Here is a 6952-nt window from a genome sequence, read left to right as displayed (position 1 = left end):
TATCACACACACAGCCCATACACAGACATGTATCACACACACAGCCTGTACACTGACATATATCACACACGCAGCCCGTACACAGACATATATCACACACACAGTCCGTACACAGACATATATCACACACACAGCCCGTACACAGACATATATCACACACACAGCAAGTACACAGACATATATCACACACACAGCCCGTACACAGATTTATATCACAAACACACTCTGTACAGGCATATATCACACACACAGTCTGTACACTGACATATATCACACACACAGCCTGTACATAGACATATATCACACACACAGCCAGTGCACAGATATATATCACGCACACAGTCTGTACACAGACATATATCACACACACAGCCTGTTCACAGTCATATATCACACACCCAGTCTGTACACAAACATATATCACACACACAATCTGTACACAGTCATATATCACACAAACAGCACCTACATAGGCTTATATCACACACGCAGTCTGTACACAGACATATATCACACACACAGACTGTACACAGACATATATCACACACACATGCCTGTACACAGACAAATATCACACACACAGCCCGTACATAGGCATATATCACACACACAGCCTGTACACATACATATATCACACACACACATTCTGTGCGCAGACATAAATCACACACACAGCCTGTACACAGACATATATCACACACACAGCCCGTTCACAGACATATATCACAAACACACAGTCCGCACACAGACATATATCACACACAAAGTCTGTACATAAATATATCACACACATAGTCTGTACATACATAAATCACACACACAGACTGTACACTGACATATATCACACACGCAGCCCGTACACAGACATATATTAAACGCACAGCCTGTACACTGACATATATCACACACGCAGCCCGTACACAGACATATATTACACGCACAGTCCGTACACAGACATATATCACACACACACAGCCTGTACACAGACATATATCACACACACAGTCTGTACAGTCATATATCACACTCACAGCCCGGACACAGATATATATATCACACACGCACAATCTGTACACAGACACATATCACAATCACACAGCCCGTACACAGACATATATCACACACACAGTCTGTGCACAGGCATATATCACATACACAGACTGTACACAGACATATATAACACACACAATCTGTACAGACATATATCACACACGCAGTCTGTACATAGACATATATCACACACACAGTCTGTAGAAACATATATCACATACACAGTCTGTACAGACATATATCACACACACAGCCCGTACACAGACATATATCACACACACAGTCTGTACACAGACATATATCACACACACAGCAAGTACACAGACATATATCACATACACAGCCCGTACACAGATTTATATCACACACACACTCTGTACAGACATATATCACACACACAGTCTGTACACTGACATATATCACACACACAGCCTGTACATAGACATATATCACACACACAGCCTGTGCACAGACATATATCACGCACACAGTCTGTACACAGACATATATCACACACACAGCATGTTCACAGTCATATATCACACACCCAGTCTGTACACAGACATATATCACACACATAATCTGTACACAGTCATACATCACACACACAGCACCTACATAGGCATATATCACACAAGCAGTCTGTACACAGACATATATCACACACACAGACTGTACACAGACATATATCACACACACAGCCTGTACACAGACACATATCACACACACAGCCCGTACATAGGCATATGTCACACACACAGCCTGTACACAGACATATATCACACACACACAGTCCGCACACAGACATATATCACGCACACAGTCTGTACATAAATATATCACACGCACAGTCTGTACAGACATAAATCACACACACAGACTGTACGCTGACATATATCACACACACAGCCAGCACACTGACATATATCACACACACAGCCCATACACAGACATGTATCACACACACAGACTGTACACTGACATATATCACACACGCAGCCCGTACACAGACATATATCACACACACAGTCCGTACACAGACATATATCACACACACAGCCCGTACACAGACATATATCACACACACAGCAAGTACACAGCCATATATCACACACACAGCCCGTACACAGATTTATATCACACACACACTCTGTACAGACATATATCACACACACAGTCTGTACACTGACATATATCACACACACAGCCTGTACATAGACATATATCACACACACAGCCAGTGCACAGACATATTTCACGCACACAGTCTGTACATAGACATATATCACACACACAGCACCTACATAGGCTTATATCACACACGCAGTCTGTACACAGACATATATCACACACACACAGACTGTACACAGACATATATCACACACACATGCCTGTACACAGACAAATATCACACACACAGCCCGTACATAGGCATATATCACACACACAGCCTGTACACAGACATATATCACACACGCACATTCGGTGCGCAAACATATATCACACACACAACCCGTTCAGAGACATATATCACACACACACTGTCCGCACACAGACATATATAACACACAAAGTCTGTACATAAATATATCACACACACAGTCTGTACATACATAAATCACACACACAGACTGTACACTGACATATATCACACACACAGACTGTACACTGACATATATCACACACGCAGCCAGCACACTGACATATATCATACACACAGCCCATACACACACATATATCACACACACAGCCTGCACACTGACATATATCACACACGCAGCCCGTACACAGACATATATCACACACACAGTCCGTACACAGACATATATCACACACTCAGCCCGTACACAGACATATATCACACTCACAGCCCGGACACAGATATATATCACACACACACAATCTGTACACAGACACATATCACACTCACACAGCCCGTACACAGACATGTATCACACAAACAGTCTGTACACAGACATATATCACACACATACAATCTGTATCAGACATATATCACACACACAGCCTGTACACAACATATATCACACACACACAGTCGGTACACAGACATATGTCACACAAACAGCCCGTACACAGACATATATCACACACACAGCCCGTACACAGATTTATATCACACACACAGCATGTGCACAGACATATAGCACGCACACAGTCTGTACACAGACATATATCACACACACAGCCTGTACACAGACATATATCACACACCCAGTCTGTAGAAAGTCATATATCACAAACACAGTCGGTATACAGACATATATCACAAACACAGCCTGTACACAGACATATATCACACACACAGTCTGTACACAAACATATGTCACACACACAGCCCGTACACAGACATATATCACACACACAGTATGTACACAGGCATATGTCACACACACAGCCCGTACACAGGCATATATCACACACACAGCCTGTACACAGACATATATCACACACACAGTCTGTACACAAATATATGTCACACACACAGCCCGTACACAGACATATATCACACACACAGCCTGTACAAAGACATATATCACACACACAGTATGTACACAGACATATGTCACACACACAGCCCGTACACAGATATATATCACACATACAGTCTGTACTGACATATATCACACACACAGACTGTACAGACGTGTACCACACACACAATATGTACACAGACATATATCACACACACAGACTGTACACTGTCATATATCACACACGCAGACTGTACACTGACATATATCACACACGCAGCCCGTACACAGACATATATCACACACACTGTCCATACGCAGGCATATATCACACACACAGCCCATACATAGACATATATCACACACACAGCCGGTACACAGACATATATCACACACACAGTCTGTACACAGTCATATATCACACTCACAGCCCGTACACAGATATATATCACACACACACAGTCTGTACACAGACACATATCACACACACACAGCCCGTACACCGACATATATCACAGACACAGTCTGTACACAGACATATATCACACACACAGCCCGTACATAGGCATATATCACACACACAGCCTCTACGCAGACATATATCACACACACAATCTGTACACAGGCATATATCACACACGCAGCCCATACACATACATATATCACACACACAGTCTGTACACAGACATATATCACACACACAGCCTGAACACAGACATGTATCACACACACAGCCCGTACACAGATTTATATCACACACACAGTCTGTCCGTGACATATATCACACACAGAGTCCGTACATAGGCATATATCCCACACACAGCCTCTACGCAGACATATATCACACACACAGTCTGTACACAGACATATTTCACACACACAGCCCGTACACAGATTTATATCACACACACAGCATGTGCACATACATATATCACGCACACAGTCTGTACACCGACATATATCACACACACAGCCTGTACACAGACATATATCACACACACAGTATGTACACAGACATATGTCACACACACAGCCTGTACACAGACATATATCACACACACAGTCTGTATAGTCATATATCACACTCACAGCCCGGACACAGATATATATCACACACACACAATCTGTACACAGACACATATCACACTCTCACAGCCCGTACACAGACATATATCACACACACATAGTCTTTACACAGACATATATCACACACATACAGTCTGTATCAGACATATATCACACACACAGCCTGTACACAACATATATCACACACACACAGTCTATACACAGACATATATCACACAAACAGCCCGTACATAGGCATATATCACATAGACAGTACGTACATAGGCATATATCTCACACACAGCCTCTCCGCAGACATATATCACACACACAATCTGTACACAGACATATATCACACACATAGCCCATACACAGATTTATATCACACACACAGCATGTGCACAGACATATATCACGCACACAGTCTGTACACAGACATATATCACACACACAGCCTGTACACAGACATATATCACACACCCAGTCTGTAGAAAGTCATATATCACAAACACAGTCGGTATAAAGACATATATCACACACACAGCCTTTACACAGACATTTTTCACACACACAGTCTGTACACAAACATATGTCACACACACAGCCCGTACACAGACATATATCACGCACACAGCCTGTACACAGACATATATCACACACACAGTATGTACACAGACATATGTCACACACACAGCCCGTACACAGATATATATCACACTTACAGTCTGTACTGACATATATCACACACACAGACTGTACAGACGTATACCACACACACACTATGCACACAGACATATATCACACACACAGACGGTACACTGACATATATCACACACGCAGACTGTACACTGACATATATCACACACGCAGCCCGTACACAGACATATATCACACACACTGTCCGTACGCAGGCATATCTCACACACACAGCCTGTACACAGACATATATCACACACACAGTCTGTACACAGACATATATCACACACACAGCGCGTACATAGGCATATATCTCACACACAGTGCGCACATAGGCATATATCACACACACAGCCTCTACGCAGACATATATCACACACACAATCTGTGCACAGGCATATATCACAAACACAGCCTGTACACAGACATATATCACCACAGAATCTGTACAGACATATATCACACACACAGTCTGTACAGACATACATCACACACACAGTCTGTACAGATATATATCACACACACAGCCCATACACATACGTATATCACACACACAGTCTGTACACAGACATATATCACACACACAGCCAGTACACAGACATATATCACACACACAGTCTGTACACAGACTTATAGCACACACACAGCCTGTACACAGACATATATCACACACGCAGACTGTACAAAGACATATATCACACACACAGTCCGTACATAGGCATATATCACACACACAGCCTCTACGCAGACATATTTCACACACACAGCCCGTACACAGATTTATATCACACACACAGCATGTGCACAGACATATATCACGCACACAGTCTGTACACAGACATATATCACACACACAGCCTGTACACAGACATATATCACACGCCCAGTCTGTAGAAATCATATATCACAAACACAGTCGGTATACAGGCATATATCACACACACAGCCTCTACGCAGACATATATCACACACAAAGTCTGTACACGGACACATATCACACACACACAGCCCGTACACCGACATATATCACAGACACAGTCTGTACACAGATATATATCACACACATACAGTCTGTAACAGACATATATCACACACACACAGCCTGTACACAGACATATATCACACACACAGCCTGTACACAACATATATCACACACACACAGTCTGTACACAGACATATATCACACACACAGCCCGTACATAGGCATATATCACACACACAGTCCGTACATAGGCATATATCACACACACAGCCTCTACGCAGACATATATCACACACACAATCTGTACACAGGCATATATCACACACACAGCCTGTACACAGACATATATCACCACACAATCTGTACAGGCATATATCACACACACAGTCTGTACAGACATACATCACACACACAGTCTGTACAGACATATATCACACACACAGCCCATACACATACATATATCACACACACAGTCTGTACACAGACATATATCACACACACAGCCTGAACACAGACATGTATCACACACACAGCCCGTACACAGATTTATATCACACACACAGTCTGTCAGTGACATATATCACACACACAGTCTGTACATAGACATATATCACACACACAGCCTGTACACAGACATATATCACACACACAGTCTGTACACAGACAT

Source organism: Pristiophorus japonicus, unplaced genomic scaffold (genome assembly GCF_044704955.1).
Source record: "Pristiophorus japonicus isolate sPriJap1 unplaced genomic scaffold, sPriJap1.hap1 HAP1_SCAFFOLD_30, whole genome shotgun sequence".
NCBI classification, from domain to species: Eukaryota; Metazoa; Chordata; class Chondrichthyes; family Pristiophoridae; genus Pristiophorus; species Pristiophorus japonicus.
This window is presented reverse-complemented; position numbering follows the sequence as displayed.